Source organism: Globicephala melas, chromosome 2, assembly GCF_963455315.2.
Source record: "Globicephala melas chromosome 2, mGloMel1.2, whole genome shotgun sequence".
NCBI lineage: Eukaryota > Metazoa > Chordata > Mammalia > Artiodactyla > Delphinidae > Globicephala > Globicephala melas.
The window spans coordinates 173871969-173899680 of NC_083315.2; positions in this window are offsets into that span (position 1 = coordinate 173871969).

Below are 27712 nucleotides of genomic sequence, written 5' to 3' on the forward strand. Positions count from 1 at the left end.
GCTCAAGTCCTTTTTAGAAAATGGCCTAGTACACGCGGCCTCCATATCCGGAGGTTCGGTACCCACGGATTCAAGCAATTGTGGATGAAAAATTCGACCTGCAGTTAGTTGAACCCACAGACGCAGAAACCCAGGAATACAGAGGGCTATGTATTTATTGAAGAAAATCTGTATATAAGTGAACCCTTGACTTTCGAACCCGTTATTCAAGGGTCAACTGTAATCGGTAGCTGGTCTTCTCGACAGAAAGCGAGAGTATAAGGAAACAATGGTGTCAGTGGTAGTAGGTATTTATTTCCAAGATGGGTGCGGGGGTGGAATATGCAATTTCGACCTATAAATGTCCTTTAAGGAATCAGACTGTCAGATTTTCAAGGACTGTACTTTACTGCACTTTCAAACTGTCATCAGGTCTCATTACAGAAAAAGGAACAAAATGTTTGAATAAAATAATGACCTCAAAACGCAGCTCCAAATCTTGGCTGCTTCAATGCATAACGTCTCATGAACTGTATTTGGAAAGAAGGCAAATAGCTCTTTGATGCCTTAAAGGCTGCTGTAAATTTCTTTTGTCAGTTTACAGTAGAACGCGGATCAGAACTGGTTTTCCTTCAAAAATCCCCCATTGGGCTTCCCTGGTGGCTCAGTGGTTGAGAGTCCGCCTGCCGATGCAGGGGACGCGGGTTCGTGCCCCGGTCCGGGAAGATCCCACATGCCGGGAGCGGCTGGGCCCGTGAGCCATGGCCGCTGAGCCTGCGCGTCCGGAGCCTGTGCTCCGCAACGGGAGAGGCCACGACAGTGAGAGGCCCGCGTACCGCAAAAAAAAAAAAAAAAAAAAAAAAAAAAATCCCCCATTGGGAACAGCCTACCTCTTCCACAGACTTCTGTGCACACTTACACACAGCTTGGACACACAAGCTGAGCCTTCTGGGCTCCCTGTCTTCCTGAACATGCCAAAGGGACCCACACACAGAAAGGGATCTTTCTATATTTTAGTTAGACACCTATTAGGACTGGATGCTTTTTTCTTCGGTGGGGGAGGGTATATTTAAGAAATTTTAAAATATCTTTTAAAAAAATCAGGCAGATCCCAAAACCATAGCATTTCATTTTTGCCATTCCTAGAGATTCATGCATTCTTAAGGATATAATGTTACTTAATTTTGTTTGTATTAGGTTTAATAGTGTCCCGCCCAAATTCATGTTCATCTGGAACCTCAGAACATGACCTTATTTGGAAGTAGGGTCTACGCATGTATGATTAGTTATAATGAGGTCATATTGGGTTAGATTGGGTTCTTATACATAGAGAGGTGAGTAGAAAAAACTCACTTCTTCTCCTGTGCGTTCCTCCTTTGCTCTCATACCACTACTCCACTAACAACACTTCAGACACCACGTGTGTGGGGTATTTTTCCCCTCACCAAGTGATTCAGAGACACCAGCTGGGTGTCCTACAATTCAGCTCGATTCTGAACTAACCAGAGGTAGTGCAGACCCCACGGGTTAAAGGCTCAGGCCCATGCCAATCAAGCGTCGTAGGTCTCCAGGTTACTCACAACTTCTGTCTTACTTGGTTACAAACAAGAGGTTCCCATGCCCTCCCCCCACCCACCCCGCCACTTTGGATTCGATTATTTGCTAGAACAGTTCTTAGAACTCAGGAAAACACTTATTTACGTTTACCAGTTTATTATATAATAAAGGCTACGACAAAGGATACAGATGAACAGCCAGATGAAGAGATACACAGGCGATGTCCGGGAGGGTCCTGAGCATGGGAGCTCTTTTCCCATGGAGCTGGGGTGCGTCGTCTTCCTGATGTGTGGACGTGCTCATGCTACATGAGGAAGCCTCTATAAAAATCCCAACCCCGTGGGGTTTGGACAGCTTCCAGGTTGGTGATCCAGTCCCCATCCAGGAGCCCATCCAGAGCTGCCACATTAGAACAAAGGACATTCCTATCACTCAGGAAATTCCAAGGGTTTTAGGAGCCCTGTGTCAGGGACTGGTCAAAGACCAAATATCTAAACAAAAGATGCTCCTGGCGCTTTTATCACTTAGGAAATGCCACGGGTTTTAGGAGCTCTGTGCCGGGAACCTAGGGCAGAGATCAATGTACACACTTTCTATTCTTTCACAAGGAGGCAGATACAGAAAGACAAGAAACAGATACACAAGGAGAAGAAGGCCATGTGATGACTGAGACAGAGATTGGACTGAGGCAACTACAAGCCAGGACCTCCAAGGATTGATGCCACCGCCAGAAGCTAGGAGGATGCAGGGAAGGATTCTTCCCCAGAGCTTTCAGAGGGAGCGTGGCCCTGCTGACTTTGAACTTCAGGCTTCCAGCCTCCAGAACCCAAAGAGAATACATTTCTGTTGTTTCAAGCCACCCAGTTTGTGGTAATTTGTCACGGCAGCCCCAGGAAACTCATACACTGTTAAAAACATGTCTTTAAGTGATGCGATTTATGCCTATTCCCATATTTGGACAAAGAAATGAAATCGTATGGTATGACCGAACCATCTGAATCTTTTGCAGTGGGTGGCATCCTTGGTTACATATTAGAATCCCCTGGGAGCTTTTTAAAAAAATCCCACTGCCCAAACTGCACCCCAGCCCAATTAAATCAGAAACTCTGAAGGGGGGATGGAAACATCTGTGTCTTTTAACTTTCCCTGGGTAACTGCAATGTGCAGCTGAGGTCACAAGAACCACTGATCCAGGTGGTACTGCAGCTGCGTGGTTTTCTAACAAAACCATGGGCTTCGGAGTTAGCTGTGCCTTGGTTGGATTTCCAGCTACTAGCTGTGTCCTCGGGCAAGTCATTTTCAATTTACCTGATATTTACTCTTTCAAACTAAAAATGGGACTGTGAAGATTCATCTTTTGGAGGGTGTAAAATATTTTAAAATGCGAGGCTCAGAGCAGACCTATGATAAATGCTACTTTCCTTTCGTTCTTGCAACATAGAGAGGCAATTCAGCAGGACGCATAAGAATCCAGGCTCTGAAGCAAGAATGTGGGCTACCGAATTCTGATTTCACCATTTACTGGCTATAAACCCTCTGACACTTCTCCACACTCAGTTTCCTTATCTGTAAAACGGGGCCTCGCAGAGTCATCGTGAAGTTTACGTGGGAGAGATAATAAGATAATTTGATCCAGCTAAGCACTTAAAACAGTATCTGGCACATGTAAGCATTCCATAAACGTTAGCTCATACGATAGACATTATCTGATAACATTCTGCACACGCCACCTCGATAATACGGGACTCCATGTGATAAATTCCAGCATGCTTCCCTTCCCGAGCAGAAGCAATGTGACATATTTGAAAGAGCTGGATGAGACCAGGGGTCAGGATACTTGAGCTCTGAGCTCAGCTGAGATACACCAAGCTTCAGGACCTAGGTCAAGTCACTTTGCCCTGCTCCCCATTCCAGGATGCAATTTAAAAGAAGGGTTTAAGGGCTTCCCTGGTGGCGCGGTGGTTGAGAGTCCACCTGCCGATGCAGGGGACACGGGTTCGTGCCCCGGTCTGGGAGGATCCCACGTGCCGTGGAGCGGCTGGGCCCGTGAGCCATGGCCGCTGAGCCTGCGCGTCCGGAATCCTGTGCTCCACAACGGGAGAGGCCACAGCAGTGACAGGCCCGCGTACCGCAAAAAAAAAAAAAAAAAAAAAAAGAAGAAGGGTTTAATAAGGTGATCTCTAGGGTACCTTCTAGCATAAAAAAAGGGGTGACTGTCTGAATATTATAAACTGATAGATGGAACTTCGAGTGTGTTCAGCAACCAACCCCAATGCTTTTATGGCATTTAAGGTTTATTCACAGAAATCTGGCATTAATAGAAAAAGAATCAAATTTCATTTTTTTGTAGCAAAGGACAGTCCTGGGATGTTTTTCTAGATGTTTCAGGCCACAGGTACTCAAGTCCACCATGTGACACCTGATGCAGCTGGGGAGACATCAGCCTCACTGCACTACAGTTTAAAACTTCGAAAAGAGCCCTATGTGGGAACAGAAGCAGATACAGTCTCTCTAATGGGTAAGTAGGTAATATGCATCAATAGTCTAAAAAATACACAGTCATGACATTTCTAGGAAGCTATCCTGCGGAAACACAATTCAAATCTGCTTTTCTCATGTTTGGGGATCAGCAATTAGACCATCTGGTCAATTCATTGAAAAGTCAGTTAAATAGGGAATCATCAACAATGGCAAAATTATACTATAAAAATTGGATTATGTTATAATCTAAAGTGTGGATTCATTCATCAATCTTACAATGAAGGACCAAGGCCTTTCTCAGAGCCTGATCCCTGATTAGAATTCTTTGGCATCTTTCTTGCATGAACCACACCCATGTGACTCATGGTCTTAATGAAGTTTGGGGTACAAACCTCAAGATATTTGGGTATCAATATGAAAGTGGGCTCTTTCTTTAGTTTATAATTCTTTTTCTCAGATTGTTTACAGTTGCCTTGCCCATAACCTTATTTTATTGCAATCGTATTGTTATTTTATTGAGTCTCCCCAAAGCGTTCAGGTCTGTTTTTACACTTTTTATAGAAACAACTAACCTCTTTCTTTTTTCACTCATATTTCATAGTTTAGTATTGCAATCAACTAAGTCACAGTAACAACTGGCATAAACAGGTTTGGGAATAAACACAATTAGCTCTTGGTAAGTGTACATTCCAAATAGTGGGAGTAGACGAAAAGTGAAAAGTTCTCTGTACAGTCAGCACTGCAGAAGGTGTAGAAAACGTCAATTTAATCCAGTCCGTGAACTGTCAATTAAACGGAGGAGTGGTTAAGAGGTTTCTTCTATAGCCAGATATGTCATCAAAGGTTTATGTACAAAGATGTTCAGGATAGTAACTAATACAGGCAAAAAATATGGAAACAGGAACTACACATCCATGTGATGAATATATATATAATATATATGTATGTGTACATATATATACACATATATACACACACAATGAAATGGTATATACTAAAACTATATTTTTTAACTATTTTATGATTTGTAAACTGCTGATAACATTATCATAATGCTTATTCATTCAATAAAGATTTACTAAGCAATAGAACACTTTATAAATTTTGAAACAAAATTAGTATTTAGTATCTTCCTTATAAAATTAAAAGTGGGCCAGATCTTAGACAAATGGGACTGATGTCCTCTTGAGCCCTTCATTTATTTTCACCTTGATTTACTTGGAGCTTACGCATTGTTTTTTTTTTTTTTTTTTTGCGGTACGTGGGCCTCTCACTGTCGTGGCCTCTCCCGTTGCGGAGCACAGGCTCTGGACGCGCAGGCTCAGCGGCCATGGCTCACGGGCCCAGCCACTCTGCGGCATGTGGGATCTTCCTGGACGGGGCACGAACCCGTGTCCCCTGCATCGGCAGGCGGACTCTCGACCACTGCACCACCAGGGAAGTCCTAGGCATTGTTTTTAAGAAAAAAACATATGTCACATAGTTTCTCTGAAAATAAAATGCATTTAACCTCCATGAAAGGAGGAAGGGTTTTTCCTCCTAGTATGGCCAAGAGAGCTTCTTGTAGACCCAACCCTCCTGCAGGTAACAACTATCAACTCTGAATAAAAATATAAAACAAGACTTTGGTTCATGAAGGAGGATGAATGAAAGGAGGATGAAGAAAAGGCAGGCAGACTCTAACAGAAGTCGGCATTTGGAAGGAAAAAAATGGCATGAGATGAAATTCCCATTTTTATAGCTTTTAGCCTGAGGGCAACTCAAAATTGTCACCACAGAAGTGGCTAAACCTGTAAAGGAAAACCCACAGTTTTGCTGGCCTGAAGAACAAAAGGACAGAGTTCAGGGCAACCAGGGTCACTGGGAAGCGAGGGGGTAATTCTGAAAAGGGTAGAATCAGACAAGGGGCACCCCAAATTCTCTAGGTAACACCTGAACCATGTAAGAGGTGGATTCAAAGTAGCTAAGCAAAGGACAAAGAATGGAGCTAAGATGTGAGCTAGTCCAAGAGAAAGAGTTCACAGTTTGAGTCCAGTTAAGTTTATAGTCTGCTTTAAAAAAAAAAAAGAAATCAACGTTCTTCAGAGAAATATAACAGAATTCATATGGCGTTCACAATGTCCAGGATACAATCCAAAAATACACAACACAGAAGGAAGAAGAAAATGTGACCTATCTTCAAGAGAAAAAACCATACGTGGAGACTAATTCCAAAATGACCTAAATATTGAAATTATAAGACAAGGATTTAAAAGCAAGGACAGAATGAAAATATGCTCTCCATGCATGTAAAGATAGGAAATTCCAACAGATAAGTAGAAACTATAAAAAAGAAATAAATGAAAATTCTAGAGCAGAGCATAAGTATACAGTATACAATACATGAAATTTGAAATCCCTGTATATGCTTAACAGCATAATGGAGGCAACAGAGGAACGAGTCAGTGAGCTTGAAGATAGGCCAACAGAAATTATCCAATCTGATAAATACAAAGAAAAAAACTAGAAAAAAATTAAAAGAACCTCAGAAACCTGTGATTCAGTATCTACTATAAGTGTAATTGGTGGGATGAGGAGGAAAGAGAGAATAGGATAGAAAACATTTGAAAAAATAATGGCAAAGGAATTTCCCAAATTTGATGAAAGACTTAAATTTTCCAATAAGAAAACCAGAGAACCTCAAGAAGAAAAACTACAAAGAAAACCACACCCAGAGCCTAAACAGTACCTGGCACATAGTAGGTGCTCAACAAATATTTGTTAAATGAATAAATGAATGATTAAAAAAGGTCAAAGAATGAACCTTACTCCAATGCCAATGGACAATCCAGAACTCTAATGCCAGTCAGCAATCCACTAGGCTACAAAAATTATACTCCCTAATGGTGATTATTCTGTAATAAACTCATTTTTAAATTCTAAAAAAAAAAAACCACACCCAGGCTCCCATATCAAACAGTTTCAAATAAAAGATAAACAGAAAAATCTTGAAATCAACCAGAGAAAACTGAAACATTGCATACAGAAGAACAATTCAAATGACTTCTAGTTTATGATGACAGAAGGCCAAAATACACTAGAACAACATCTTTAAAGTTCTAAATTTTAAAAATCTTTAAAACATGTTAACTCAGAATTTTATGTCCAGTTGACTATATCCTTTCATAATTAAGACAAAATAAAAACAGTTTAGGTAAAAGATAACTGAAAATTCATTGACAGAAAATCTGTACTAGAAAATGCTATAGGTAGTTCTTCATTCTGAAGGGAACTAATACCACGTGGAAATTCAGATCTTCTGGGAAAATAATGGAAACTATTAGAAATGATGAACATGTGAAATAGCTGGATAATGATAAAAATATTTTCTTACTTTGTTTAAAAATACTTATAACTGGGCTTCCCTGGTGGTGCAGTGGTTGAGAGTCCGCCTGCCGATGCAAGGGACACGGGTTCGTGCCCCGGTCCGGGAAGATCCCACATGCTGTGGAGTGGCTGGGCCCGTGGGCCCGTGGGCCATGACCGCTGAGCCTGTGCGTCCGGAGCCTGTGCTCCACAACGGGAGAGGCCACAACAGTGAGAGGCCCGTGTACGGCAAAAAAAAAAAAAAACACTTATAACTATTTTTTTGAATGTTATTTTATTTTTTTATACAGCAGGTTCTTATTAGTTATCTGTTTTATACATATTAGTGTATATATGTCAATCCCAATCTCCCAATTCATCCCACTACCACACCCCCACCACTTTCCCCACTTGGTGTCCATACGTTTGTTCTCTACATCTGTGTCTCTATTTCTGCCCTGCAAACCAGTTCATCTGTACCATTTTTCTAGGTTCCATATATATGCATTAATATATGATATTTGTTTTTCTCTTTCTGACTTACTTCACTCTGTATGACAGTCTCTAGGTCCATCCACGTCTCTACTAATGACCCAATTTCATTCCTTTTTATGGCTGAGTAATATTCCATTGTATATATGTACCACATCTTCTTTATCCATTCTTCTGTCAATGGGCATTTAAGTTGCTTCCATGACCTGGCTATTGTAAATAGTGCTGCAATGAAGATTGGGATGCATGTGTCTTTTTGAATTATGGTTTTCTCTGGGTATATGCCCAGTAGTGGGATTGCTGGGTCATATGGTAATTCTATTTTTAGTTTTTTAAGGAACCTCCATACTGTTCTCCAAAGTGGCTGTAGCAATTCACATTCCCACCAACAGTGCAAGAGGGCTCCCTTTGCTCTGCACCCTCTCCAGAATACTTATAACTATTTAAGTGAAAATTATAGCATTGTCTGGATGGCTTTATAATGTAGATATAATACATATAATAACTATAGCCTAGAGGGAAAGGAGAAGTAAATAAATTTATACAGTTGCAAAGTTTCTACATTTTACATAGTGAGCTACAATATTAGTACTAAATAGACTGTGATAAGTTAAGGATATATGTTGTGATGTTTATAGAGAAATCACTAAAAAATTCAAAGAGGAGCCAAAAACATATGGGACAGATAGAAAACCAATCATAAAATGGTAGACCTAAATCCAATTATATTAAAAAAAAGTACATAAATGTTAATTGACTAAATACACTGATTGAAAGGCAGAGGTCATAAGAATGGATTATAAAACAAAAAAGCTGGACCTAACTTTATGCTGTCTATAGAAGAGGCACATTTTAAATATAAAGATACAAATAGAGTAAATGAGTAGAAAAACATATATCATGAAAACAGTAAGCATGAGAAGGCTAGAGTGAAGGTATGACTATCAGCTAAATAGACTTCAAGAGTGGAATATTGACAGAGATAAGAAGGGATATTTCATAATGATACAAGCATAAATCCATCATAACACATAACCATCCATAAATGTATATGTGCCTAACAGCAGATCTTCAAGTATGTGAAGCAAATATCGACAGAATTAAAGAGAGAAGTAGACAATTCTACAATCATAGTTGGAGATTTTAACACCCCCTCACTCAACTATTAATAGAACAACTAAACCAAAAAAAATCAGTAAATACATAGATGATTTGAACAATACTATCAACCAACTTGACCTAACTGATATTGATAGAATACGACATCTAAAACCTAGAGAATATTCTTTCTATTCAAATGCACACTATAGATACATCAAAAGGTAAAACAGCTTCACTTGAATCATACAAAGTATAATCTTTGACCACAACGAAATTAGAAATCCGTAAGAAAATATTTAGAAAATCCCAAATATTTCAAAATTAAACACAATTCTAAAAACTTCATGGGCTAAGGAATAAGTCACAAAAGAAATCAGAAAATATTTGAACTGAATGATACTAGAAATGCATATCAAAATTTGTGGGATTGACCTAGAGCAGAGCTTAGAAGGAAATTAATAGCTTTACATGCTTATAATAGTTGATAGAAAGAGAGATCTAAAATCAATGATCCAAGGTTCCAACATAAGACACTAGGAGAAGAGGAGCAAAGGAAACCCAAAGTAAGTAGATAGAAGGGAATAGTAAACATAAGAACAGAAATCAGTGCAATATAAAACAAAAAAGTACAGAACAATCAATGTAACCAAAAGCTTGTTCTCTGAAAGATAAATGTGAGTGATATACATCTAGCTCTTCTGATCAAGATAATAAAGAAAGAAAGCACAAATTAGCAATATCAAGGGCAAGACAGGGGACATCACTACAGATCCTACAGCTATTAAAGAGATAATGCCAACTTTAACAAGTCTGACAATTTAGATAAAATGGACAAATTCTTTAGAACAGAATTATCTCAATTGTCATGTATCTATAAAAGAAATTACTTTCTTTACCAAGCACATGCCCACCCAGATATCTTCACTAGTTAATTATGTCAACATTTAAGGAAGTAAGAGTACCAACCACATACAAACTCTTTCTTAAAATAGAGGAGGAAACAAACACCTGTCTTGTTGTATGAGGCCACAGAGATCCTTGAATCAAAGGCTGACAGGGACATTACAAAATATAATTATGGATCAATACCACTCATGAACATAAATACAAAAATTATTAGCAAAATATTAGTAAATAGAATACAGAAAAATAGTAAAAAGGATAGTATATTATGAACAAGTAGGGGTTACCCCAGAAATTTAAGTTTGAATTAACATTCAAAAATCAAGCAATGTAATTCACAGTATTAACGGACTAAAGGAGATAAACCACATGATCATTTTAATAAATGCATAAAAAGCATTTAACAAAACTCACAACTCATGCATGATAAAAACTAGAAACAATATCAGACATATAACTAATACAATACCTAATGATGAAAGACTGAAATTGTCCCTACTAACGTTGGAAACAAGGTGAGAATGGACATTCTTACTCAGCGTTGCACTGGAGGTTCTAGCCAGTACAACAAGCCAATAAAAATAAATAAAACTTAAACAAATAAATGTCATCCAGGTTGGAAAGGAAGAAGTAAAAATGTCTCTATTTTCAGATGACATGATTGTTTACGTAGAAAATCTGAAGGAATCAACAAAACAACTACCAGATTAGTAGTTAGTGAATTTAGCAAGGTCAAAGGCTAGAAGGTAAACTTACAAAAGTCAATTGCAGCAAACAATTGAAAAAATTTTTAAATAATTTCACTTATCATATCATTTTTAAAAAGCATGAAATACTTAGGGATAAATTTAACAAAGTATGTGCAAGACCAGTACACAGAAAACCACAAAACATTTTGAGAGAAACTGAAGAAGGCATACATCAATGGAGAGATATACCATGATAATGGATCAAAAGACTAACCATTAATAAGATGTCAATTCTGGCCAGACTGATCTCTAGATTCAAAGAGATCTCAATTACAACGTCAGTGCCTTTTTTTGGTAGAAATTGATAAGCATATTCTAAAGTGTATATGGAAATGCAAAGGACCTACGACTGCACTGTACATCATGGTAGTTACTAACCATGTGTGGCTTCTTAAATTTATATTTACATTAATTAATATTGAATAAAATTAAAAATTGAGTTCCTCGGTTGCACTAACCATACTTCAAGGGCTGAATACTCACATATGGTTAGTGGTTACCTTTCTTAAACAGTGCAGGTATATATTTTTATCATTGCATGAAGCTCTAATGGACAGCACTGACCTTGAATAGCCAAAGCAACCTCGAGAAAACCTCTAATAAAATTAGAGGACATACTACCTGACTTCAAAACTTACTATAAGCTACAGTAACTCAGAAATTGTGGTATTTGCATAGGAAAACACAGGAGAATATGCTCACGGCTTGAGGCTAGGCAAAGGTTTTTTAAACAAGTCACATAATGCAGTAACCATTAAAAAATCATGAAAACTAAATGTTTCTGTTTATCAAAAGGTGTCATAAGGAAAATTAATAGGCAAGCCACCATATGAGAAAAACCATGTGCAAAGCAAACATCAGACACAGGACTGGTATCCAGGATATACAAAGAACGCCTACAACTTAGCGAGTACAATAAAAGCACAAACAGTCCCTCTCCTCAAAAAGGGGGGCAAATAATTTAAAAAGAGACTTTTCCAAAGAAGATATGATGTCCAATAAGCACAAGAAAAAGTACACAACATTGTTAGAAATCAGGGACACGTAAGTTAAAACCACAATGATATACCACTACACATCTCCTAGAATAGCAAAAATTAAAAAGAATGAAAACATCAAATGTTGGTGAGGATTCAATGCAACGGGAACTCATATATTGTTGGTGAGAATGAGCCACTACTCATAGTGGCTGTAATGAGACAGCCACTTAGGAAAAATATCAATACCTAGAAGTTTCTTATAAAAGTAACCATACGCCTATCCTCTGACGTAGCAACTCCACAACTAGGTAGTTACCTAAGGGAAATAAAAACATATATTCATTCACAAAAAGACTTATTCAAAAAGTGTTTATAGCAGGTTTACTCACAATCACCTAAAACTAGCAACTGTTCCTGTGTCCATCAACTGAAAAATGGATAAACAAATTGTGATATATTCACAGAACAGAATAACATGCAACAACATAAAGGACCAACTACTGACACACGAAACAATGTGGGATAAATTGCAAAAATATTAGGCTGAGTGAAAGAAACTGAACAAAAAAGAGAGCATACACAGTAGGATTCTATTTACATGAAATTGTAGGGCAGGCAACATTAATCTATAGTGTAAAAAGCATCAGAAGAGTCTTTTGCCTCTGGGGAGTTTGAGAGTCGGGGGACTGATGGGGAATTAGCATGAGGAAATTTTCTAGGGTAATGATAATGTTCTCTATCTGGGCAGAAGTTTGGATTGCAGAGTATGAATGTGTCAAAACTCAGTGTATTTGTTTTCTACTGAGTCATAAGAAATGACCATAAACTGGAGGATTAAAACCACACATGCATTAACTCATAGTTTTGTTAGTCAGAAGTCCACACGAGACTTAACTGGGTCCTCTTCTCAGGATCTCACGAGGCTGCAATCCATGTGACAGCCAGGCTGTATTCTCATCTGAAGGTTTGACTGGGAATCTGCTCCCAAGCTCATCAGGGCTGCTGCCAGAGTTCATTTCCTTGCAGCTATTAGTCCAAGAGCCCCAGCTTTTGCTAGCTGTCATCGGCAGACTGCTTTCAGGTCCTGGATCCCCTCCACAGCCCCTCGTCATGTAGGATTCTCCAACATGGTCGCTTATTTCATCATGCTCATGAGAAGGGTCTCTGGTCCTCTCCGCTAGCAAGATGGAGACGCTGAGGGCCAACCTGTTTACGCCTTCTAGAGGTCCTCTGGTTTGATGGAGAGGATCTGTGAGGCATACCCCTTCCAAAAGTCCCTTCATTGGGCTGAATTTTCTGACCTTTTGATCTTTCATGTTTTAGCAAAAGGTTATGTAGTCACAACTTCAGAGTTTTCTCTAGACCGCACTGTCTTAATTTGAGCACCTGCTGTCCTCTGGAAAGGCTTAGAATTTTCAGAAATCACCCAGTCCTACTCCCTTTTTGTTTAACAGTTCTTCCATCAATTAAGCAATCTCTTTCCTTTCACACTTTACTATATGTGTTTCCCAGCGGAAACCAAGGAATCCCTTCAATACTTTGCTCAGATTGTCCTTGGCGACATAACCAAGTTCTTCACCCACAAGTCTGCTTTCCACACCAGCATGGGAGATAATATCACTTAACTTTCTGCCACTCCATGTCAAGGACTCTCCCTTCCTCCAGTTTCCAGACATATATTGCCCACTTCCTATGAGCTGTCACCAGCGGTATCCCTGAAACCCAGATTTCTACTGTTCACGGTCTTTTCAGGAAGACTTGGGCTTTGTCTATCATGCTCCTCTGCCCACCGGTGAGTTCCTAAACCACTGCACATTTTCAGGTATTTGTTACAACAGCACCCCACCTCCAGGTACTAATACCTGTATTTGTTTTCAACGCTGCAAAACAATTTCCAACAAACTCAGCAACTTAACACACATAAACTATCTCATAGTCTCTGTAGGTCAGAATTCTGGGCATGGCTTAGCTGAGTCCTCTGTTCAGGGTCTTATAAGACCGTTTTGCTCATCCAGAGGTTCAACTGAGGAAGAAACTACTTCCAGGTTCACGCCCATAGCTGTCTGGAGAATTGTTTCCTTGCTGTGTGGCTGAGGGCCCAGGCTTTTTGCAGGCTCTCAGTTCCTAGACGCCACCCATAGTTCTTTGTCACGTGAGCTTCTCCAATACGGTCACTTACTTCATCAAGCCCACCGGAAGTCTCTAGGTCCAGCCTATTAGAATTATGGAGCCTTAAATAATATAACAATCACAGGAGTGACATCCTAAAATCTTTGCCATTTACCGTTGATTATAAGCAAGTTACAGGGGATTATGCAGGGTGTGAGTACCAGGTGAGTATCATCAGGGGTCACCTCAGTGTATATCCACCACACTCAGGGAATGAACACTCAAGATTTGGGACTTTGACATCGAAAGGAAACATAGATTGAACTCTAGAGATGCATGCTAAATTGCTGAAATGCATCAATGAAATAAGATGGATTGATGGGAGAGAGGAATAAACAAATGGATAAATATACAATAAAGCAAGTATAGGAAAATGTTAATAGCAAAATCTAGGGGTGGGTACAGGAGTGTTCACTGAAAAAGTTTGCTGTACATTTGAAATTTTCATGATATTAGAAAAATAAATGTATACTTACTACAAAGAGCATAGACATGGCAGTTATCATTGAGTAAGGAGAATGAATAGTATCTATTTCTTTATACTTTTCAGCATTTTTTCACTTTACTACGATAAGCATGAATTTTGTGTATCATCAGGAGTTGGGAAAATTTATTTAATTTATAAGTAACTAATGGATCAAGCCAAAGCTCTCTCCAGCCCAGCACTGGGTCTCTTAACAGCATCACTGCCATCCCAGACATCAGTCTCCACAAGATTGGGATGTGACACCCCACCCCAAACAACCTTGAGCTTCCCTAAGAGCCAGCTATGGATTGATCATTCATGAATTCATCTAAAACCTCTGAAGTCTCATGCTTTCAGAGTGCGTCATCCTTTGGGCCTAACAGTTGCATAATACCACCAGAAGTTAGGTACGACTGTTCTTCTTTTTCTATGTCCTGAAACTGTCTTAGTTCTCTCTAGTTCTAATATTTGTGAATTTGGTAAATGAATCTAAGTCCATCTAATCTTGGTGATTCATTTCTGCCATAAAAACAAACACTCTGTAAAACTGGAGTGCTTAGGGCTAAATAAACAAATTCCCTAGCAGTACCTATTAGTGTCATGCTTTGTAGGTAAATTAATTAGTCAGTATTATTTAAACCACGTCATATCACAGCCAGAAAAAACAACAGATGTTTGAGGAATGAAGCGACTGGTGTATACAGGCCTAGACATCACCTTTTTCATTTTCTTTTTTACGAGAGGAAATGGTTCTGTCCAGCCAAGCGCATTATTAAGGCATTCATAGTTAATAAGTGGGTCCTGACAAGTGGGAGAAAGCTTCAAGGCTACTGACTGGATGTTAATGGATTCTCTATGCTTTCCCCCGAATCATCTCATCTCTAAGAATTAGTTACTTCCTCTGTGTTAAGTCTGTGCTAGAGGCAAGAATATAGAAAAGGAGAGAGAGTAAATACGCAAAATCATTAACAAGTGATACAATACAGTACATAACATGCTAAGATAACGTACAATTTAACTCAGCATTTGTTAAGCTAGACACTGGAAGCACAAATTAAGATATTACTCCTGCCTTAAAGAGCTCGTGGCGCTAAGCAGAATGTAGCAGGGATGCAGGCCCTCCCTAACTGTTTGCTAAACTGAATCAGACCTAGAAAAGTCAACGAGTTTACGGAGATGGTAAAAATTAGTGGTCAAGAAAGCTAAGCTCCTTAAATGATGAGTTGGGTTTGGATAGGCATAAATAAAACAAAAGAAGAGCCTTAAATATCATCTTTAATGTAGGAAAAAACAACAGCAACAACAATGATATTGTTTGAGGTTTTAACAATAACCTGGCTGCCCCTGGGATGGAGAATAAACTCACACTATAGCATGAGGCTTTGTGGGGGATAATGTCTCTTAGGATGTGGCAAACAGGATGAGGATAAAGGATAAGTAAACCATCAACAATTTCTACACTCTCAACCAGTGTTCTCAGTGAAAGTCTGGGGGGCACTGTGGAAAAGCAGGGGGGAACAATTTTGCAAACAATGTTGCTTGAGAGGGGCTATTTGAATTTTTAACAACGCTGTTGATATAAAATGGACATACAATAAACTGCACAATTTGAGATATATAGATATACATAGCTATGCACACACACACACACACACACACACACACACCTGTGAAACCATCACCACAGTCAAGATAATAAAAATATTCATCACCCCCCCCCCACGAAAGTTGCCTTGTGTCCCTCTGTAATGCCTCTGCACCACCCCTCTCTTCCACCATCCTTAGGCAACCACTAATCTGCTTTCTGTCGCTGTAGATTGGTTTGTATTTTCTAGAACTTCACGTAAATGAACTCATACTATATGTACTCTGCCTGGCTTCTTTCACTCAGTATAAGTAACCTGAAATTCATCCATGTTGTAGCACGTGTTAATAGTCCATTTCTATCTATTGATGCGTAGTATTCCATTGCACGGATATACCACAGTTCATCCATTCACCTATGAGGAGACATCTGGGTTGTTTCTAAATATAGGCAATCACAAATACAGCTGCTATGAACATTTGTGTACAAGTCTCTGTATGGACATATGTCCATACAGATGTCATTTCTCTTGGGTGGAGTGGAACAGCTGTCTCACTGTTTCCTTTCCAAAGTGGCTTCCTCATTTTACATTCCCACTTGCAGTGTATGAGAGTTCCAGATGTTCCACATCCTTGCCAACACTTGCTATGGTCGGTCTTTCAAATGTATCCATTTTAACAGATGTGTAGTGGTAGCCTATTATGTTTTTAATTTACAGTTCCCTAATGACTAATGATGTTGAGTATCTTTTCATGTCCTTATTTGCCATCCATATATCTTCTTTAGTCAAGTATCTGTTCCTGTGCTTGCCTAATTTTTAATTAGATTATTTGTTTTCTTATCACTGAGTTTTTAAAATTCTTTATACACTCTGGATACATCCTTTATCAGATACATGATTTACAAACACTTTCTCCAGCCTTCTCATCCTCCTAAGTATGTCTCTTGAAGAGCACAAGTGCTTAATTTGGATGAAATCCAATTTATCAATTTGTTCTCTGATGGATCACGCTTTTGTTGTTGGATCTAAGGAATCTTTGCCTAATCCAAGGTCACAAAAGTTTTCTCCTACTTTTTATCTACAAATTCTATAGTTTTACTTTTATGATTAGGACTAGGATCCACTGTGAGTTAATTTTTTGTACATGCTTGTATCCAAGTCCTAGCACCAACTGTTGAAAAGATTATCCTTTCTCCACGGACAGGCCTTTGAACCTTTGTGGAGTTTTCCATATGTGGGTTTATTTCTAAACTGTATTCTTTTCCACTGATGTATTTGTCTATTTTTTTTTTTTTTTTTTTTTTGCAGTACGCAGGCCTCTCACTGTTGTGGCCTCTCCCATTGCGGAGCACAGGCTCCGGACGTGCAGGCTCAGTGGTCATGGCTCACGGGCTCAGCCGCTCCGCGGCATGTGGGATCCTCCCGGACCAGGGCATGAACCCGCACCCCCTGCGTCGGCAGGCGGACTCTCAACCCCTGCGCCACCAGGGAAGCCCTGTATTTGTCTATTTTTAAGCCAATACTGCACTGCCTTCATTGCTGTCATTTTATAATATCTTGAAATCAAATAATGTTTATCTTCATTTTCAAAGTCATTTTGGCTATTCTAGGCCCTTTACATTTCCATAGGAATCTTAGGATCAGTTTGTCAAGGGCTACAAAAGAACTTGCTGAGATTTTTTTGATTGGGATTGCACTTAATCCAAAAAGCAATTTTGGGAGAATTCAAAGGTGAACGATTGAGTCTTCTGACCCATGGACAGTGTATGTCTCCATTCCTTTAAGTCTTCCTTGATGTCTTTCAGCAATGTTGCAGTTTTTGGTATACAGAACCTGCACATCTTTTGTCAAATTTATCCTTAATATATTTCATATTTTTCATGCTATTATAAAAATATTTCTAAATTTTGACTTTTGAGTTTTCATTGTTAATATAGAGAAATACAATTGATTATTATGTATTTATTTTGTATCCTTACAACCTTACTAAACTAACTTATTAGTTCTAGGAACTTTTTTGTAGATCCCATCAGATTTTGAAGGGACAATCACATCATTTGTCAGTAAGATCAGTTTTACTTCTTCTTTTCCAAACTAGTTGCCTTTTATTTAATTTTCTTCCCTGACTGCCCTGGCTAGAGCTCCAGTACAAGAATGAATAGAAGTAGTGAATAGAACGCATCCTTGTCTTGTTCCTGATCTTATAGTAAAAGCATTCAGTTTTCGAAGCTGCAGGTTTTTTGCAGATGCCCTATATAACACTGAGGGAATCCCTTCAATTCCTAGATTGCCGAGAATTTTTGTAAGGAATGGATATTGAATTTTGTTAAATGCTTTTTGAAAAGAGAGGAGGAGGGCCTCTACTGAAATGACCATGTGTGTTTTCTTTCTCAGTTGTTAATATAATGTATTACATTGATTGATTTTCTAAGTTTAAATCAAACAATGCATTCCTGGGATAAACCACACAGTGGTCATGATGTGTTATCCTTTTCACATAGTGTTTGAACAATTCGCTAAACTTTTGTTTAGAATTTTTGCATCTATGTTCATGAAGGATGTTGGTCTATAATTCTCTTTTTTTGTAATGTCTTTTTCTTGTGTTGGTATCAAGGTAGTACGGGCCTCGTAAAATGAGTTGGGAGGTAGCCCCTCCCCTCCCATTTTTAAAAGAATGTTTGTGTAAAACTGGTATTATTTCTTCTTTAAATGTTTGGTAAAATTGACCAGTAAAACCATTTCAGTTTGACATTTTCTTCGTGGAAAGGTATTTAACTACAAATTCAATTTCTATAATAGATCATAGGGTTATTTAATTAATTAGTGAACGCTGGTAATTGGTCTCTTTCAGAGTATTTGTTCATTTCATCAAGTTGCAAGTTTATTGGCATAAAGTTTTTCACATTAGTCTCTTATTATATTTTAAATGACTATACAATCTATAATGATGTCACCTCACTTATTTCTGATATTGGTTATTGTTTCTTCTCTCTTTTTTGCCTCATCAGTCTGCGTCATGGCTTATCAGTTTTATCGATTTATTCAAAGAACTAGCTTTTGGTTTAATTGATTTTCTCTATTGTCTTTTGCAGTCTTTTTTGTTGATTCCCATTCTGATCTTTTGATTTCCTTTTTTCTACTTAATTTCACCTTCTTTTTCATGTTTCTTAAGGCAAAAACTGAGGTCACCGGTTTGAGATCTTCCTTCTTCTCTAAGACAGAAGTTTCGTGCAACATTTCCCCTTTACTACTTGATTAGTGGCGTCCCCACAAATTCTGATATGCAATATTTTAATTTTACTTCAGTTCAAAATACTTTCGAAGTTCCATTTTTATTTCTTCTTTGCCTCATGAGTTATTCAAAAGTGTGTTATTTCGTTTCCAAATATTTGGGCACTATCCAGGCGTCCTTCTGTTGCTGACTTCTAACACTCTTCATTAATGTGAAACTTCTTTAATTTATTGAGACTTGTTTATGGCCCAGAACATGACCTACCTTGGTAAATATGTCCAATCCAAAGAATGCACATTCTTGTATTTTTGGATGGAATGTTCTACAAATGCCAATGAGGTCAAGTTGTCCAAGTCTTATCAATTATTTAGAAAGGTGTATTGAAATCCTTGACCATAATTGTGGGTTTTTCTATTTCTCCTTGTGGGTCTATCAGATGTTGCTTCATTTGTTTTGAGTCCTGTTATTAGGTGCGTAAATCGTTAAGATGTCCTCTTGCTGAACTGATTTCTTTCACTGTGAAATGACCTTCTTTATCCCTAGTAATAGTCTTTACTCTGAAATCTACTTTGCCTGACATTAATATAGCCACTCCAATTTTTTTATTATTATTATCACGGTAAATCTTTTTCCATCTCTTGGTGTTTTCATCTTTAAGGTGTATTTTGTTGTATTTTATTTTTTGTAGGTAGCATAGAGTATTGCTTTTTAAATCCAGTCTAACAATCTCTGCCTTTTAATTGGGGCATTTTCACCACTTACATTTTATGTGATTATTGGTATGGCTAGTTTAAATCTATAGACTTACTTGTGTTCTATTCATTTCATCTATTCTTTGTTCTTTTTCCCTTATTTTTTCTCTCATTTTGAGTTAATTGTATTTTTTTGTACTTCTATTTTATCTCTTCTGTTAGCTTACGTCTTTGTTTTGCTACGCTAGCAATGGCTTTGGGACTCATAGTACACATTATTTTATTTATCACTACCTTCAGCAGATATTATATGACTCTGCATAGAGAATATGAACCTTAAAATAGTAAACTTCCATTCTTCCCCTCTTGACCTTTATGCTATTGTTGTCATGCATTTTACTTTTACATATGGTATAAAACACTACATTACTATTTTTTAAAAGTCAGCTATCTTTCAAAGAGATCTAAATAATAAGAAAATTATCTTAAATATATGCCCATGTAGTTAGCATTTCCAGTGTTATTCATTCCCATTTGTAATCCATATTTCTATATGGTATCAATAGCCTTCTGCCTGAAAGGCTTCTTGTAAACTTTCTTACGATGCAGGTCTATTGGTGATGAATTCTTTCAGTTTTTGAATGTCTTTATATTTATCTGACTTTAGAATGTAACTAGACATATACCCAGACAAAACTATAATTCGAAACGATACACGCACCCCTATGTTCACAGCAGCACTATTTACAATAGCCAAGACATGGAAACAACCTAAATGTCCATCGACAGATGAATGGATAGAGATGTGGTATGTATGTATGTGTGTGTGTGTGTGTTTATATATATATATTTATATATAAATATATATATATATATATATATATACATAAAATGGAACACTACTCAGCCATAAAAAAGAATGAAATAATGCCATTTGCAGCAACCATGGACGGACCTTGAGATTATCATACTAAGCAAAGTCAGTCAGAAAGAGAAAGACAAATACCATATGATATCACTTATATGTGGAATCTAAAATACGGCACAAAGGAACATATCTACCAAACAGAAACAGACTCACAGATACAGGGAACAGACTTGTGGTTGCCAGGGGAGAGGGAGGGTCGGGGAGGGATGGGTTGGGAATTTGGGATTAGCAGATGCAAACTAGTATATATAGGATGGATAAACAACAAGGTCCTACTGTTTAGCACAGGGAACTATATTCAATACCCTGTGATAAACCATAACACTAAAGAATATGAAAAAGAATATATATATGTAAAACTGAATCACTTTGCTGTACAGCAGGAATGAACACAACACTGTAAATAAACTATACTTCAATAAAAATTTTTCATAATAAAATATAATTATTCTAAGCAAAAATATAAAAATTTAAATTTAAAAAAGAATGTAACTAGAATTAAAACTTTATAATTCTATGAATAAACACAGAGGGTTTGGGGGGTACAGTTTTAATGTAAAATTAATTCTCTAAGAATCTGACGGCTACGTCAATACAGGTAAAATATTACTTTTTGGTTTTCTGAACTCAGTCAAGAGTTGATCGCCGTTTCAGGAATCACATGACAATGGCAACGCCCTCGGGGTTTGTGCTTCACCCCTATTCTAGCAGCCTGCACGTGAAGCAGATGAGTCCGTGGTGATTCTAGGTAACTTCTACTGCAGCACTACAACTTCTAGGGTAGCTGACCTCTAGCATTTGCACATCATTTGCTTACTTTCCTATTTTTCCTTTTGTATTACAATTAAGGTAGTAACGTTTTTCTTTTTAATTTTTTGCAGAGTAGTTCATATAACCTATGACTTTCAAAGCAAACAAAGAATGAGTATCAGTTTTCTGTTGGTGCATAGAAACTATATGGTATCAATGGCTTTAAACAATAATCACTTCTTGCTCATGATTCTGCGGATTGGCAATTCGGGGAGGGCCCAGCTGGGATGGCTCCCCTCTGCTCCACAGCACGCTGGCAGAGCGCACTTTGCCTTTGGAACCAGTTGGCCAATCAGCCCGGTGCTGGAGGTCATGATGGCCACGTGTCTGGCAGTTGGCTAGGACTGTCAGCCTGAGCACCTAGCTCTCCTTCCTGTGGCCTCTCCAGGTGGCTAGCTCAGGCTTCCTCACACGGTCACTTGATTCCAAGAGGGAGAAGGTAGAAGCTGCAAAGTCTTTTGAAGCCTTGGCTCTGAAATCACCCAGTATCATTTCCACGGCATGCTATTGGTCATAGTTAGTCACAAGACCAGCCAGGATGCAAGGGGGGTAGAATAACAGACACAACTTCTTGATGAGAGGAGCGGTAACACCACGTTGCAAAGGGACAGCCTTCACGGATGGAGGGAATTTGAGCCATATTTTGTAACTTACCACAGAGCATTACAAAATATGTGTTATAAAAGGGACCTCAGGTCTGTTACCATGGAGAACCACCGCTGTAAACAACATTTTCTCCATTTCACCCCTCACCTGTCCCAAAGGACACACACCCTTTCTCAATTCCTCCTGAAAACAAATAAGAAAAAATTCTCTGTGTCCTCAAAAGACCCTTACCTCCGCGGATGATGGCAATGGTCTGCTAAGGAACAGGGCAACATTTGTCTGCACCAGTCAGTGTTCTGCATTGAGCACTTCTTAACCTGTCAAAAAGACACAAAGTTAAACGGGGATTAGGTCATTACCTTTTTCTTGCTTTGTTTGCTTTTTCTAGAAATAGATGAGCCAGGACCCTGAGAGCCTATAGCAAGTCTTCACGTAAGAGGTCTTTATTATTGGATGGCTGGAAAATGAATTTGAGAACTGAAAAACTGATTCGATAAATGACACAATTCTGTTGCACTGGGTGCCACACAGACTGGACCCTGACATTCAGCCAGCGGTACCCCCAGAGCCTTCCTCCTGCATTAGGGAAAGCCAGAGACTGGCACCCGGGGCAGCAAAGGGTCTGGTCAATGAACACAATGCATGACCCAAGGGATGGGTTTGGTCTGGGGACGTTCTGGACATTGTGTGCCATGCTACGAGCAGCTGTAGAACTTTGAACTCCTCCAAAAGGACACACGGACCAGACGCAGATTTTCCTAGCCTGGCCTTTCCTGATACACTTTTCTCACAACCGTGGGTTACAGTACACACAGCAAGAGTGGGTACCGATCACAATGAAAAACAACAGACATCACGCTCAGAGGGCACAAAGTCTCAGTGGTTTAAATTATTTATGCCCAGGGTGGGAGGGCTGGGCACGCCGAGAGTCAGGGTATTTTCTTTTCATTCAGGAAAGTTCCCCTCCCGCTACTGTAATGCCAACAGTCATTTCTGTTCGCATTCACTCCTGGGAAGCCTCTCCTCGACTGCCTCCCGACAGGTCCTAGATGGGCAAACTGACTTCAGACCCACACGGAGCCTGCAAAATGCTGAACAAAGGCAAGTTCATGATCCGTAGTAACCCTGGTGCTCCTGACGACACCTGCTGGCCAAGCAAGCACGCCAGCCAACCAGAGGCCTGGGGACAGTCTTCCTCGAGACAGCAATCCCGTTTGGCTGAAAACCTATTCCAAGAAATGAGTGTGAAATCCTACCAGGCAACCGACAACGGATATGCTTTTTTGCCAGATTCCACATAAGAGGTGGTGCTCATGGCCTACCAAAAGCTGAAATGGTGGCAGCATATAACGGTGTAAAAAGAAGTAGAGACCCCACCCACCCACCCAAATAAACCAGCGCACTCCAAATCCTTGGATCTTCCATTGGAATTAACTTAGGGAACAATTAGGCCTCATTTCATCCTCCAAGAGTGGGGACCTCTATTAGGGAATCGGAGCTCCATGCAGCAGACCTGGCTAGTGACCCACCCAGAGGCCTTCACCAGGTCAGTGTGCCTGTCTCAGCTCCCTGAGTGTTTGGTGCTCCTACCGTCTCCTTCACAGGGTTTCCTCTCTCCACCCCGCAGGAGCCATGCCCCTGAGAGGCAATGCCCCTCCCACAGGGCAGTCCAAAGACAGAGGATACAAGAGCCCTCACTGAGCAGGGATGCTCCCCCAGATGTCAAAGAGAACCACGCAGCTGCCCTCGTGCTGTTAGCTTTTCATGCGTCACAGCGAATGTGTTTACTATTCCACTTGGCGATGACTTTAAAGATCGGAGCGCCCTAACGTTTAATGTTTGCTGAATATTCCCTAGGGCAGGAACTTTCCAGTTTTTTGACAACCACCCAAAATAAATAAGTATACTATTCATGGTAATCTAGCACATACATGCATGCGTGTGTGTGTGTGTGTGTGTGTGTGTATTCATCTGAGACATACATTCACGACACAGTATTTACCTTTACTACTACTGTTTTCCATTGCATTTTTTTAAATGTTGGTCACAACTCACTAACCTGGCTTTACTAAACCCCTGGCGTGTGTGATACACAGTTTGAGAGTCACTGCCCTGCAACTCCTAGCAAAGTGCCTCATACAAGAGGCACTTAAGAATATTTGATGAGTGATTTAGTGATTGGCTGGTCATGAGAACGTCCAAGTCACACTCTGGAAGGGCCTGGATCTTTGGCTCTGGGTCACTGGATCTTTTTAATTTGTTAGACTTAGTGGCAAGTTATATGATTTACCTCCACAAATGGTGAGGTCTCTCAAAGGGGCCCAGGGAGGAGGGGGAATCGATCCAAAGGTACCACTGATGGTGTGTTTATCCAAGTCCTTGGGCTCCCAAACACATCCTGTAATTTTAGAAATATTTAAATGTTTGACCACTTTAAGAGGACGAGCAATGACCGGAGATGAGCTCAAAGGGTGACCTCCAGACAACAACTGCCAAGAAAGGCTTAAAATGAAATGGGAACCGTGAATGAAAGCAGAAAAATCAAAAATCATAAAAATGAAAAAGAGCGAGGCACTTTGGAGAGCATTTGGTACTATCTTACTGTAAGATTTTGGACTGCCCAAGCCTCGATCTGCAAAGCACTCTTTCTCTCTGTGGGTTTCTGTAGAAGCTATACAGGGAATCTCAGGCTCCTACCAAATATAAAGCAATAAGGTGGTGTGCTATTCTAGGTACTGGTTTTCCAAAGACTCTGAAGGAAAAAATATTCCCCGCAGAGGAGGGCAGCAGGGAGCGCTGTGCGCTGGGCCCCGCTGGTGTGCCCGTGGCTGCCGTGGTCCTGCTCACCCTGGCTGACCACCCCACTGGCATCCACACTGCGTCAGTGTCCAGTGCCCTGGCCCGGGGACAAGCCTAACCCCTGAGCATCTCTGGCTCTGCCCTTCCTTCATCCCAGTCCCCACAAAGACTCGATTTGACTCTGACCTATTTGTAGCTACGACTTACTGCAAAGGGTCCATGAACTTGACTGGGGAAAAAAAAATAGAATATCTTTATTTTCACTACTCGCTAACAGATATTTATAACACTCCCGTCAACTGTGAACTTAGGCATAATCTCGGGATAATGCATCAGCAGTTCCCGTGGCTTGGCCAGCAACAGCACTCACACACACTCCCTTATCACACCAAACTTCCCGCAAGTCCCTCAAACATCACTTACACTCATTACTACTCTGAAACTACGGTAGCTGTTCGATTCAGTGGTTCTTATTTAAAATACTGATAAAGAGGCACATTTATTGCTACATCACAAGTTTGGCTTTTAATACATTGTAACTTTATTTCAATAGAATGGGTTCCCTCTGTAAGCCTATATATTTTAATTTATTCATTTAAAAACATTAGTCTGAGAAAGGGCCCAGAGGCTGCACCAGACCACCAGATGTGGACACCAAACTCGCCTGTGGCACAGGAAAGGACCTCTGATGAATGCCTCTGCGTGCCAGGCAGTCTGCAACACTTACTTCTTCTCATTTTCAATCCTTATTTTTTAATTTTTAAAAATACTTATTTACCTATAGTCTCCAATGACAAAAATAATCGAAGCCTATTATAACAAGTAAAACAATGCAAGAAAAGATTATACAAAGGCAGGCACTATAATCACCTCCCAAAGAAACCCACCACGCCCTTCTTTTTGCTTCTGTAAACACACGAGAGGGCTGATTTATTGCTTGCCTTTACCAAAATAGATTCATTCTACACACATTATTCTGTAATTTATACTTGCCACTTGGCAACTCACACTGTAACACAGATATTCCTACAAGTCTGTGACTGTATATTTTTCTAGTTCCTTTATGCACATTTATATAAAATTCATGTGAATGAAATCATATCATGCACACTCTGGTTCTTAGTACAGCCTTTTACTTTTTGTCTGCCTTCTCACATCCCTAATTTGTATTAATTATCCATTACTATGTAACAAAGCAACTCAGAACTTAGCAGCTTAATACAATAATAAACACTTATCATCTTAGAGATTCTGTTGATCGGGAATTTGGAATCGCTTAGCTGGGTGGTTCTGGGCAGAGGGTCTCTCCTATGAGGGCAGTCAAGAGGGTGGGGATGCCATCATCTGAAGGCTGGGCTGAGGCTGGAACCTCTGGTGCCAAGATGGTGCCTCACGTGGCTGGCAGGCCGGTGTGGGTTGTTGGCAGGAGGCCTGTGTTCCTCACCACATGGACCTTTCTATATCGGGCTCCTTGTGTGTCCTCAAAACATGGCGGCTGGCTTCTCCCAGAGCAAAAACTGAGAGAGCATGGAGGAAGCTACAGTGTCTTCCATGAGCTAGCGCCAAAGGTCACACCTCTTCATTCTGTCATACCCTCCTGGTTACCCAGGTCATCCCTATTCACGGTGGGTGGGTAGGGACTACACAAATGCATGAACACCAGGAGGCAAGGCTTCCTGGATGTTGGCTGCCACAGCCTTCAACAACCTCAGCCTGCAAGGGCCACCTCTCCCAGATAATCCATGGTAACAACCTGGTGTGTTCCACACTTATATGAGCGTAAGCAAGTCAATCTATACAAGAACCTACATAGACTACAATTGCCTTGTGAGTTAGGCATTATTGAAATTAAAATTTTAAATACTTTTAAATAATATAAATCTCTAATGTATAAATAAATTTTAAAATAAATATTTTTCAACATTTAAAAATAAAGAAACTGAAACTCTAGTCCAAGGTCCTGTGGAGCTGCTGGAACCACTATTCACAATAGCCAAGTCGTGGAAACAACCTAAATGTCCATTGACAGATGAATGGATAAAGAAGATGTGGTACATATATACAGTGGAATACTACTCAGCCATAAAAAGAACAAAATAATGCCATTTGCAGCGACATGGATGCAACTAGATTATCATACTGAGCGCAGTAAGTCAGAAAGAGAAAGACAAATACCATATGCTATCACTTATACGTGGAATCTAAAATATGACAGGAATGAACCTATCTATAAAACAGAAACAGGCTCACAGACATAGAGAACAGACTTGTGATTGCCAAGGCAGGGGCGGGGGAGGGAGGGATGGATTGGTAGACTGGGGTTAATAGATGCAAACTGTTACATATACAACAAGGTCTACTGTATAGCACAGGCGACTATATCCAAACCATAATGGAAAAGAATATTAAAAAGAATATATTTACGTGTATAACTGAGTCACATTGCTGTATAGCAGAAATTAACACAATGTTGTAAATCAACTATACTTCAATTTCTTTAAAAAAGTGGAGCTTCTGGAATTCAGAGCCAGGGCCACCAGACTCCAAAGCCTACACTCTTCCCACGACACTAAGCAATGGACATCACACCATCTCACCAGCCTCCCTCTTGGTGACACCCCTGAGTCTCCTTACAGAAGATGGTCACTCATCCTGGTTCCTCATGGAAGTGAAAACTCAAGCCTTCTCTTCCAAGCCCTGTGCTCTCTGCTCAAAGCCCCGGGCGAACACTGGATGCTACCTACTCAGCCTTGCCAGGTAACTGAATCTCTGTCTGCTCTGAGCCTCAGTCCATCCCATTATTTCTTTTCCTAATTTTACAATGAAAAACAAATGTT